The sequence below is a fragment of the Pleurodeles waltl genome, chromosome 3_1 (genome assembly GCF_031143425.1).
Source record: "Pleurodeles waltl isolate 20211129_DDA chromosome 3_1, aPleWal1.hap1.20221129, whole genome shotgun sequence".
Taxonomy (NCBI): Eukaryota; Metazoa; Chordata; class Amphibia; order Caudata; family Salamandridae; genus Pleurodeles; species Pleurodeles waltl.
In genome coordinates this window covers 760494673-760507719 of record NC_090440.1, presented here as the reverse complement: position 1 = coordinate 760507719, position 13047 = coordinate 760494673, and the positions used below count along the sequence as shown (strand labels likewise).

Sequence of the window (13047 nt, the reverse complement as noted above, 5' to 3'; positions counted from 1 at the left end):
TCTTGACTTTGTCTGCACCGTCTAACACAGATCTTACTAACTGATCAGATGAGAGAGAGCAACTCTCTAAACTGGGATCTTTTAATGGAACGTTAAAGTCCATTCCACAAAATGGGAGGTGGGAGGGCACTGAAAAACCTGAAGTTTAGGTAGAGTATCCACCAAGAAGAGCATTACCAAAGGCAAGTAACTTGTTCTTTTGATGGATACTTCTAAGTGCAGATTCCTCAACTTGTGAAAATATACCAGAGCAGTACCTTCCAAGGTGGTGAGTCTGTGCAAGTGCTCAAATCAGAAATTCTTGCAGAACCAAACAAGCTAAGCTCCTTTCCCACCGGAACTAGTTATCAAGGCAGTAGTGCGTTGTAAGTGTATGGATCGACACCCATGGCACAGACTGGCAGATGTCCAGGACAGGCACTCTGCTTGGCTCTAGGCAAATGAGCCCTCCTCAGCCGCTCCAAGGAGTGCGTCTTTGCCAAGGCATAGGTATCCACCTTGATATAGTCCTTTTCTGAATTGCCTAGTCCTTTTTTGCCCCAGCAAACTCCATGGAGAGCTGATTGTCCACCCAACGGTCATTGTGCTAATCATGTAAAGACTCAGATTTAAGCAATGAAGTCTCTACTCCACTTTTGAGGGTGAGGTGGAGCAAAGAATGCTGGAAGGATGATGGAATTGTCAAAACTAAGTGGTGTCACAATCTTTGGCAGGAATGCAGTCCTAGTCTGTAACACCAGTTTGTCTGGGGAAAACGCTGAATGAATGGACAAAGGTAGTGCAGCTGTGCAGGCAGACACATAAGGGCCAAATTAAGGTACCACAGAGGCATTACAAAAGGTTTGGTTGGAAACGTATGGGCCAGATGCTTTAAAAAACACATCAACGCAACAAATCAAAAGGTGACTTAGATAAGTGTGATTGGCCTGGTAAAAGCAAAATGGGCTAAATGGCTGACAAATAACCCTTAACAGTGCCCACAGAAAGTCCTTGGTGGGTTAAAGACAGCATAAAAGGCAAAACATAACTCAACTTTGGCTGTAATTGGTCTGTATGGTGGGATTTACAGAAGTCCACAAATTCATCCTTGAGTCTGACAAACAATTTTCATAGAACAACGCCTGGCTACTAGAATGACATCCACTACTTTTGGAGGAAGACAGAAAGCTATCTTCTGTTGCTGCTCAATCTCCACACATGGAGGTGTAGATTTTGAAGGGCACGGTGAAATACCCTGCCCCGCTGCTGCAACAGATAATCCTCTTGATGTGGAAGCCTGATTAGAGGACAGATGCTCATGCCCAGAAGTTCTGGGTACCACACTTTTTTAGCACAATCAGGAGTCACTAGGATGACTTTGGCTCTGTTGTTCCTGATGATCTTCAGAACGTCGGGCAGAAGTAGCAGCGGGAAGGCATACAAGTGTAGGGAGAGAGGTCTGCCACTTGTCTAGTTCTGGTTGAGCAGCTACCACTGTACTTTTGTAGTCTCCTCCAAAATCTAGATGTAAGAGGACTGGTTTCCTTGGTGCTGAGCCCACTAAGACTTTAGATCCCACTGCAGTGTCCACATGTGCCATCTGGCGTAGTCAACAAGCAGGATGCAGGTGGCCAAGAGGTCAAGAAGTGTCAGAGCCACTCTAAATGAGACCCAGGACTGATGTGGAAACATTGGGTTTATAGCCCTAATGCCCTGTACATGATGAACCAGAGGAAATGATCAAAACTGCACCATATGCAGGATGCCTCTGATGAACAGGAGCTTCTGTGATGGAGTCAAGTGTGACTTTGGGAAGTTGACAGAGAACACAAAAGTAGTCTGTCATCGTCGGAGGTAGTCCATAAATGAGTGTGGGGAGCTCACCTTCAGCAGCCAGTCAGCGAGGTAGGGGAAGGCCGGTATTCCCAACCTCCAAAGATGCACTGCAATCACAGTCATCACTGTAAGGAACACCCACTGGTGAGGACAAAGGGGACCACAGAGAACTGAAAATGCTGTGGACTACAGAAAGGGATTGTGAAAATAGGCATTCTGCAGGGCAAGCGCTAACATCCAGTCTTCTAGGTCCAAGGGAGATAGAACTTGGGCCAATGTGAGTATTCTGAATTTGTCTTTTTTCAGGAAAAAAAATTGAGAGGGCGAAGATCTAAAATAGGATGAAGGCCTGTGTCATTTTGGAGCACCAGGAAATAATGTCAATCACAGTCCCTATTTCCGATGCAGGGACCATCTCTATGGTTCTTTGTCCAAAAGATCCTTCACATTCTGTAGTAAAATGGACAAATGGTCCTCTGACAGCCACTCTGATTTTGGTGGAACATGCTGCAGATCTGAAAGGAATACTAGAGCAAATCCTTGCTGGACTATTTAAGTACCCCTCTGTCAGGATGTGATGCTCTGCCAGCTGTGGAGGTAACACCTTACTTACCCTCTCTCCAACAGGAGGCCATTTGCTGCCGACCGGAAGCTAAAGTGGCTTGGTGGTGGCAATAGAAGTGGGACTGAGCAGTGCATTGCCCATGAAGGCCTGGATATTGTCGACAGGATCTCTCACCCTGAAAGGTCTGTGATATTTGTTGCTGTGGAGGTGGACCTTGGCATTGTCTTCGAACTAATAAACGTCCAAAGCCTCAAAAGTGGCAAAACTGTTGGGGCTACTGCCACACAAGTACAGAAAGGCAGTAAGACTGTGCTTCAGCACTGCCTTACTTGAAGTGCTCCGGGGCAGAGTCTGCCTTATCTCTGAGGGGTGGTTACCATCAAATGACATGTCCATTAATGAGGCCTGAACTTTACCCAAGAAGCCTGTAGATCACATCCACTTGTGGTACCAAAGCACTATACTGACTGCCCGATTGCCCTGCTCAGTCAGTGGTGTCCAGCCCATAGCCAATGACATACTTTACTACATCTTGAATGACCTGTTAAGGTTGGTGTGGTATTAAACAGGGACTGTCTGATAGATGCCTCTGGCCATATCCCATAATGAATTTGAGTATTGTAGCAGGAGGCAGGTAGTATTTTCTGTGCAAGGCGGGCTAAGAAAAACCTTTTCTTCCAGAATGCTGCCATGGATTTTGATTCTAACTGTGAGGCTTAATGAGTTAAGATCCAGTCTGCTTATGGAGGCCTGGACCATCTAGCTTGCAGAAGCAGGATCCTGCCTGGAGAAATTAGGATCACCAGGAGGAGGTCTATGTGTTCTGGAGACTTGTCTATTTTCTGGTGGGCAAGCAAATGGATTGGCCAAGGGCCCATTAATGTGCCAGGCCAGGGCGTTATTAAAAGGGACAAGTAATTCTATAGATGTCCGTCCAGGTTGGAGGACCTCCGTCAGTACATTAGTCTTAACTTTAACTATGAAAGCTGCAGTTCTAAAACTTATGCAGCTTGTCCGATTGCTAAAACAAAAGAAGCTGATTCCTTTTCGAGCTTGTAAGAGGAGACTTCAACTCTATGTCTTGGGAGGTGCCTAGTCCACTGCCATTCTGAAGGTCAATAAAAAACGGTCTACATCCAAATAATGGAATGCATTATCCCCGTCATTTCTATTATCACTGTGTTGGCTGCGTTCCGAGTCTGAGACAAAAAGAAAGCAAAGTACCCCAGGCAGCGGCAGTGTTCTGTCCGAGTCAAAATGAGGTTGGAGCAGCTGCACCAAAGGTTGTGGAGCATGTGACTTTGGTCAAGGTTCTTGTCTGGTCGCTTCCGAGTCGGATAAGATGACTCGATTCTTCCCCCAGCCTTGGTAGCGTCAGTGCCCACATCAACGTGGCAAAGACTCTTTCTGGTGCAGGCCCAAAGGTGCACCAGGGGTAGCCTTTAAAATCTTATACTTGTTGCAGCACCATAGATGGACTTATAAACTCGAGTTGCATTAGCATAAGCCGACTATTGGGAGTGTGATTCTAATCTACATTGCACTCACTAAAACCACACAATTTTTACATTTGCTGCAGCTACTCTCAGCTCAGTTCTCATGAGATGACCCAATCCAGTTAAAGGAAGATGATACAATTATATCCTCATCAGCTTCTCAGGGCTCATTACAATACAGTATGTATCAGCATCCTTCAAACGTACATTATCTATTGCAAGATGAGATATGGAGGCCAGCATGTACTCTGCTGGTGTCTTTGTAAATGAGCTACTCAAACCATTGCATGATTATAGCAAATAAAACATTTCACATTCGAAAATAATCAAATAAATATTGCATTTGATAATTATGACTTGTTGGACTTGGCCCTTTCAGCAGGGCCATTCCCAAACCTTTTGCCTTCACCTTCCTGATTTCTGAACCTGTTTTTGTTGGCTTCTAGAACTTGGCCCATTTTACCACTGCTAATGTATTTGTGCTCCCTTCTTAAAACATGGCAAAACTAGCTTGCACCTAATATATATATATATATATATATATATATATATATACATATATATATATATATATATATATATATATATATATATATATATATATATATATATATATATAAAATTCACTTGTAAGTCCAGAGTAAAATGACACTACCTGTTCCCAGAGTCTGTAAATTAAATGCTACCAGTGGGCCTGCAGTACTGATTGTGCCACCCACTTACGTAGCCTTTAAACATGTCTCAGGCCTGACAGTGCAGTCTGTGTGAAAAGTTCTAAACTGCCATTTCGACTATGCAAAAGAAACCTTTCGCCAGGCCTAAATCTTCCTTTTTAATACATGTAACTCACCCCTAGGGTAGGGACTGGACAGCCTAGAGGGCAGGGTGCAGTGTATTTAAAATGTTGGACATGTACTTTTAAATTGTACATGTCTTGGTAGTGAGCAATTCTAAAATTCGTTTTTCACCACTGCAAGGCCTATATCTCCCATAGGGTAGCACTGTAGCTACCTTATTGCATTCAATATGCTGTAACTTCCAAAAGGGAACAGGTAATCTGTTCATGTTTGGTGTCTTTCGAACTCTAATCTCTTTTTTTGTGGTTTTATATAGCAAAAACTGTTGGAAAGCTTTATATGAGCACCAGTTACGTTACACAAGGATGCATTCATTTTTGGTAGGCACGGGGAGAGTAAGGTGGTCATTATGACCTTGGCAATCCTGCTCCGCCACACCTGCGGATGCGGTCAGACCGCCAACACGTGGCGGTGCAGGACCGCCAAATTATGAAGGCGGCACATCGCAGCCAGTTCACCGCCTGTAATGCCAGAGGGGTGAGACCGCCTGGCCGGAGGTTGACTACCTTCGACCCGGCGGTCCACCTAACGCCGCTCCCAGTATTATGAGTATCCTTACCACCAGGGATTCTGTGGTGGCAACCCTGCTACGAAATCCCTGGTGGTAAGGATACTGGCGACAGGCACAACAGTAGGAGGCCTCCTCAATCCTAACCCCATCAGAAGCCCCCCTCCCTCCACCTCCCGTACTGACACTGATCCCCATACTGACCCCTTCCACCCCCAATCTCCATACTTACCCCCCAGACCCACACACCACACTTACATACATACACATCCACGCTCTCTCATTCACACACACATACACACACGGCCACAACACCCCCCACATATAGGCATTCACACAAGCACATAGACACTTGCACACAAACACACACAACACCCCCAAACCACTCCATTCACACACACACCCCCATTCACACAAACACTCAACACCATCCCCCCCTTCCCTGTCGGACAATCAACTTACCTGGTGGTCACGGTGGTTGTCCAGGAGGGAACGGGGTCCATGGCGCTTGCTCCACCGCCATCGTCCCACTAACACAACATTGCCACGCCGTTTCCAATGTTGTAATATGGCAGGCGGTGTTGTGGTGACGTGGAGGTGGCGGCAGAGCAGCTCCACTAGACTGCCAACCGCCAGTATGGCTGCTGGCGGCTTCCCCGCCAAATAGTGGCAAAGAGCAGCCAGCAACCATAATATGGCAGTCATTACATGGACTGCCGAAGTCACAATGAGGGCCTAAGTGATTTGCCCAGAATCACAGGATGTTGAGCCGATGCAGGGACTTGAACCTGGTTCCTCAGCTCCAAGGTTGGTAGCTCTGGCTGTTGCGCCACAGCCTCTCCCGTCCTAATCCTCAAAATGCCACATTTAGAAAGTTGGCATTTTCCTGCCTTAACCATTTCCTGCCATCAGTCCATTTCTGGGTCACAAGACTGGGTATAGCAGACTGCTGAGCTTTGAGTATTCCTCCTATACAGCTACACAAAACCTGAGATAGATAGATTTTTACTGCAGGATTAATTAAAATCATTACCAACGAAGTCCCCAGAGCAGGGGAAGAGATACACAGTTAAATAGGGAATAAAAAAAATAAAGAAAAACGATTGGAAAAGACATAAAAAAGAAGAGTAACAAGCTAAAATCAGGTTCTTAAAAAAGTATAAATAACGAGCAGTCCATTCCTCTGCAGACTAAAAAGCTCCTCTTTGTCCCCTTTCGCCGCTGTTCATAATCCAGATGAGGGCAGGATTGGTTAACAAGCCTTTCCAACCTTGACAAATCAATCATTATAAGAGTGTGCGATTCAGCATGGAGGAGGTAGCATAGCAGCCACAGATTTAATACATTTCAAAAAATGGACTGCTAACTGTGCTGAATCACCTCTCAAACAGGCTTCTACAGCACCTCGGCAGGTCCTAAAATTTAAAATGTGCCATAATGGCTGAAACCAAAACTTCCTTACCAGGAGCAACTTATCACAAATACAAAGACCACATATCAATGATTCCTCTCCATATGCACAGAGGCGACATTGTCTGTAAAAGTCATCCAGATTCCTTTGTTCGTACCAATAGGAATTTAAAGGGATTAATCCAAATTGCAGCCCGTTAGAAGATATGTCATGCTTAAGCTAAGGGCAAAGAAGGGTAGGATGTGAAGATCCCTGGCTCATACAGCATATTGGCCAACCTTCGGTGTGCCAGTTTCTTCACTGTTGTACGTCATATTTTGTTGATATTAGCCTGGCTTGTTTGATCTGCAGTTTGGCAGTCGAGGGCACGGACAGGCTGCGGGTCCCAATTTCACTTGCCTCAAGTGCCTCTACATCGTGATTTAGGTACTTGAGACAGTTAGTTGGCAGATAGCTTATCACTTCCGTATTATATGTTTTAACATGTAATTCTTCACCTGCTTGGCTTTAAGGCTGTAGACTACAAACTCAGTTTTTAGTATCCAGTGCTGCAAGGCTAACCTACACTCTTGTCAAATTTGGGCTTGCGATGTACAATTTGGGAGCAAAAACACTTTTCAATAACAAGAAGCCCGTGTCCTGTACAGCCAATTGGCCATTTTGTCTCTGAATGTCATTGCCCGGGAGGCGATGGTAGGAAGGAATTTGCAACTCTTTTCGTTCAAGAGAGGGAATAGATCTTGGTTCTTCAGTGATTTTTGCAATGTGTGAAAAATCCATTCCTTGCTTCCCCCTGTTGGGCTTGGATGTGTGATGCCAGACAACTGCTGTGGTCCAGCCATGCCCCCAGATACTTGTAAGCATGAACCACTTCAATGGCCTTTCCATCAATACACTATGGGGGTTATTCTAACTTTGGAGGAGTGTTAATCCATCCCAAAAGTGACGGTAAAGTGACGGATATACCTCCAGCCGTATTACGAGTTCCATAGGATATAATGGACTCGTAATACAGCTGGTGGTAAATCCGTCACTTTTGGGACGGATTAACACCTCCTCCAAAGTTAGAATAACCCCCTATGTCTCCCTTTTTTCAGGTTATATTGGACTATCATTACACATGTTTTCGTTACATTTATCTTTAGGTAATTGTCCTGCAGTAGCTGGCGAGTGCATTAAAGAACCTCAGGAGGCCAATCGGTGTTAGGTCCAAGAGCACTGTATTGTCTGCATACTGAAGTGATTGAACTTAGAGGCCAGCCATTTTTGGAGGAAATGCCCTCCCAGTCACCAGGTGATCTGGCTGGTCAGCCAAATACAGAATAAATAATTATGGTATATTTGTCCAGATGGTGGTCCATCAGGAGCTAACTCCTATCTTTACGAAGGTGTCAGAATATAGGGCAATGATGGCTTTCAAAGAATTTTGATGAACGCCCAAGCGTTCAGTTTTGACCAGAGTTTTGATCTTGATACACTGTCAAATGCTGTTTGAAAATCGATAAATCCTGCGTAGAGGGTCTTGCCCTTTGCAGCCACAGTGGCTTCACTGAAGTGGGAGATACAGGTAACATTATCTTCGATGTGGCAGCCTTTTTGAAAGCAGGTTTAAATCAGAGGGATCAACTTCTTTTCTTCCACCCAGGCTTGGAGCTCCTGTGTTTAAAATGCTAGCAAAGCACCTCCCTTCCGTGTTGAGGAGCGCACTCAGGCAGTAGTTCCTAGGGCATGATTGCGAACAGGGACCAAGAGTGAACCCCTCAATGGTTCAGAGATAGTTGCCCCCAATATATACTCCTGGAATAAAAGAGCCACTACTGAGGGCCATCAAGTTGGGGCCCACTTATATTTTATAGCCAGATACCCCTTGATCCGGGAGCACCCCCTACTCACATCAACTTGATGGCTGTCACTACCTGGGTAGGACATACTGAAGCCATGTCTAAAGGGGCCTGGCTTAGTGATGCCATTTGCCTATTAGATCTCTTTTCCGGAGCCTTAAGTGTGCCATGGTTGGCCAGATGGTCGCAGTAAAGGCCTTTGATGTAAGATTCCCTTTATGCGGGAGCAATGTTGGTAACAGATGCCTGGCAATTTTAGTAGGAGCACTTATTAATCCATTGCCAACATTTCCTCTGGTCCTTACATTTTATTACATCATGCAATTCGGCCCATCTTTGGGCATCCGCTTCCATCTTTTGGCATAAAGGACTTTCCTGTACTCAAGTCGTAGCACGGCAATCTGAGTTCACAGGCCTCTACTTGCCCCCTGTCTCGGCTAAGCTTCTTCAATACTTTATTTAAGCTTTGCTTTAGGGCAGCTATTAGTTTTTGGCTATTTGCTGAAGTTCCGGCGTGCCCAGTAGCCTCGCCTTTTTCAAGCCTTCCCAAGTTTCCAAGGTGTTTCCTTAGGTGGTCAGATAGGAGATCACAGAGGTTTGGATTGGTGGTTTAGTCAGCTTACTTGCTGGTTCATGTCCAGGAATCGGTTCACAATTGCCCCTGGGCCCTCATGATTTGCCACAGACCACATTATTCTGTTAATGGCCTCAAGGTCTTCTTGATTGCCTAAAATTCTTGTTTCAGGGTGTGACGTGGGACCTTAGATTCACAAGTAAGAATTGTGTGATCGCTAGCCAAGGCTGGGGTGACTTCGAACTTGCTAATGCATTGTATTGCAAGTGAACCAGAGACACTGAAATATAGTCAAGGGTAGCCATCCTGAAGCAGGACGTATGTGTGTATGCCACAGGCAAAATCTGTTGTGAAACTACCATTTAATGTGCGCAGGCCTAACTGGTTTAGGAAAGAAGCCAAGGCATTGCCTTGTTAGTCGCACCTTTGAAACTGCTTTTCAATCGCAGTATGATCCATGTTTGGTGATCAAGGTCCACAAATCGGCTGTTCAATTCTGCGCACACTAGGTTTGCACTGAAGTCTCTCATCATGACCCACATGTCATTTGAATACGAATCTGATGGGTCTGTCAAAATTTGGAGCAATGAGGCCAGGGTTGCCTCCTTTCCTGTTTTAGCAGGGTGGAGATAGATGCACCCTAGGGTGAGGGGAGCCCAGGCCATACTTTACTGGCCTTGGCCAATGAAACCTTGAGAACGCTGCAATTGCCGTTCCCTGTGCGGAGCACCATGACAGTTGCCGCCTGAACGTTTTTCATATAAATCATCACACTGCAAGAGGCATGGCCCCCTGCCTGTGAAACTGTTGCTGGCGTTTCATAAACCAAGGAGACGAGTGGAGTGCCCAGGTTTCCTGCAGGGCGATGATGTCACATTTCTTCAGCTTGTTGATGGCCAGCCACCTTCTTGGCTTCAGAATCAATTAAACATATGTTCCAAGAGCTAACTTTCAGGTGAAACCTTAGTGCATGGTTAAAATTTTCAAATGTTTGCCTCCTAAAGTTAGAAGCTAAGAGCATTTGGGAGCCATGCCCAGTCCGAAGGTTCTAACAACCGAGTATCGCAATGGCAACCCTACTCTTTTCTTGCTGTTATTATTAGTTTCCCCTATAATTGCCCGAAGTTTAGTTCCCTTTTTGATATTCCTTAAGAAAAAGCTGGTGGAATACCTTCGCTTGTTGTTGCGTTCAGGCCCTTGGCCTAGTGTTCTGTGAGTGTTCCCTATGGGGAAGGCCGGGTATTTCAGCACTGAGGGGACAATTACTTTTACTCCCCATTTTTTGAGCTGCATCTTATTCCTCCTCAACGCATTTACTGGTGCAGAGCTCTTGAAGGTAATTTCGGTGTGCTCGTCTGACTCTACAGTTTCTGGTGGAAGGAAGGCCACTCTGTCAATGTCGGCAGCGGTGATATCTTCCAGTTCTGGTGTGCTGGCACAGAGTTTCACGATGTTCCCTCTGTTGAGTACGTCTCACGCTTGAAGCATACTCATATAATCTCAAGTTCGGAGTTGTTTTGGGATATTTGACCATTGCACTGCACCTTGCTTGTCCTTCTGTTCTCCTGGACTATGACTCAGCTGGGTGTCTCTCTCGCTGCGATTCTATTTCAGGCTGCCCAGCCTTTTAGGGTTCGGGCTGGTGCCTTTTGAGGCTGCATCGTGGAGTTTGGGCCATAAGGTTGACCACCTTCTTGCTGTAATACTGGTGCTTTTTGTTCTCCCTTGCTCCACATGGCACCTGTATGTTACAGTTCCTCCCAGTTTGCTGTTTGGGTCCACACAGAGGAGCTTTCAGAAACCTCTGCTGTATTTTCACTAAGTAGAGTTGCATCATGTGTGATTGCGTTCTCAATTCTGCATTGAGTATCTATTGTGGTGACTTCCGCATCATCACTGGTAGATTCTTTGTGACTGCAGTCAAGGATCCTTTTAGATTCTGTTATGAATAGATCAATTGTTCTCTTAGACTCTTGGTTATCATCCTGAAGTCAATGCAGACTGTTCAAGTTTCTGCTTTTGTCACTCTTGTTCAGTTTTTTCAGTCTTTTCTTATTATTCATTGAGAGGGGCACCCGTAATGGTTGGTGCCCATAGTACGGGCCTCTTGCTTAGAGCCCCGCTGATGCTCATGCTGGGCTTTGCCAGTGTTGTACCTCAGGCCTCTGCGACCCGGGCAGGGGATCTGGTTCAGGCCGCGGTTGGAGCTGCGGTCTCTTTTCCCGGCCGTGGGTCTTACCGGGCCCCTTTTTCCAGCGACATTCATTCCAGGCCCAGGAATTGGCGTCAGGCCTCGTGGGTCCGGGGCACGGCACGCCCTCGGCGTTAGGAAATGTTTGAACGTCCTGGACTTGAGTCTTCTGCAGAAGAAGCCTTATGTGACATTCAACAGGGTACCCAGGACGTCCAACAATATATCACACGTTTCAGACAACTGGCAGCAGAAACTACTTGGGTAGAACGTACTCTTGTTACCCTCTTTCGTAGAGGTCTTCGAGATGAAATAAAGGACAAGCTAGTACATTCCGGAAGATTTAAAGGGTTTAATGGACTTAGCACTGTCCATAGACTATCGTCTCAATGAACGCAGGTTGGAGAAGAGAAAGCATTGTGTACCATCTCATTCAGGGAACCCACGTACCATCTTTCACCGGTCTGAAGAGACTCGATCTGAGTTTAGAGGAGCTACTGAGGAGGAATCTATTTAAATAGACACAGCTCAAGGTCCCTTAACTGCTAGTGAGCGTGAAAATAGACAAAGAAAAGAATTGTGTCTTTATTGTGGTGCTTCTGGTCATTTGCTTCGTACATGCCCAGTTCGTCTGGCAAAGACTTCGGGAAACGCTAACTCCCCTCCGCTGTGAGAAGGGAGGGGACGGGATTCTCAGAGACACCTTCTATTTGTTCCTCCAAAGAAGACACAACGTCTCTCTTTCTTTTACCCATTACACTGCAGTTACCGGACGGTCGGGAAGAAAGGACATTGGCATTATTAGACTGTGGAGCCAGTGGAATATATCTTGATGAGATGTGGGCTACGGAACAAAAAATGCCTTGAATACCTAAGGACATTCCAGAGCAGGTTCATACAGTTGATGGATCTTCTTCTTCACCCGCTGGGGCTCCCCTCTTTTTTGTGCCTAAGAAGACGATGGACCTATGCCTCTGTATAGACTTTTGTGGACTTAACAAGATTACCATAAAGGACCGGTATCCACTACCCCTTATAAAAGATATTTTGGAAGCAGTAAGAGGGGCACAGAAATTTACTAAGTTAGATCTTAGTGGAGCCTACCATCTTCTAGTAATAAAGGATGAATGGAAAACCCCGTTTCGCACACCTTTTGGTCATTATGAATATTGTGTAATGCCCTTTGGTCTAACCAACGTTCCCCCTGTTTTCCAGAGATTCATGGATTCAGTATTTTCCGACCTTTTATTTCAACCAGTAGTTATATACCTTGACGATATCCTAATATATTCCAGACATCCAGAACATCACACCATGCATGTACTTCAAGTTCTAGACAGACTCCGGCAACACCAACTATTCTGTAAACCTGAAAAATGTTAATTCGACAAGACTGATGTAAAATATTTAGGGTATCATATAAGTCAAGTTGGTATTTCTATGGACCCAGGCAAGGTTCAAGCTATCCTAAACTGACCAGCCCCCTCTTCTATCAAAGAAAACCAGTGTTTTTTAGGACTGGTCAATTTCTATCATCAATTTATAGCAGATTTCGCCCAACAAACCAGCCAAATCACACAAACTCTTAAAAAAGAGAATTTACAGTTTTGTCTGGACGGAAGTTGCTGAAACCGCATTTCAAAACCTAGACCGTGCCTTCACACAAGCTCCTATACTACGGCATCCTGATACCATCAAACAATTTATAGTAGTCACTGATGCTTCAGAAAGAGCCATCGCAGCCGCACTGCTATAAAGGCAAAACGATGATGGATTAGAACATCCGATT

General features: G+C 45.3%; 1 protein-coding gene across 8 annotated transcripts in view; it reads right to left on the bottom strand.

The window, feature by feature from the left end:
• PPFIBP2 (PPFIA binding protein 2) overlaps positions 1 to 13047 on the bottom strand; it is a 1142047-nt gene that overhangs the window by 679693 nt on the left and 449307 nt on the right. The window lies entirely within an intron of this gene.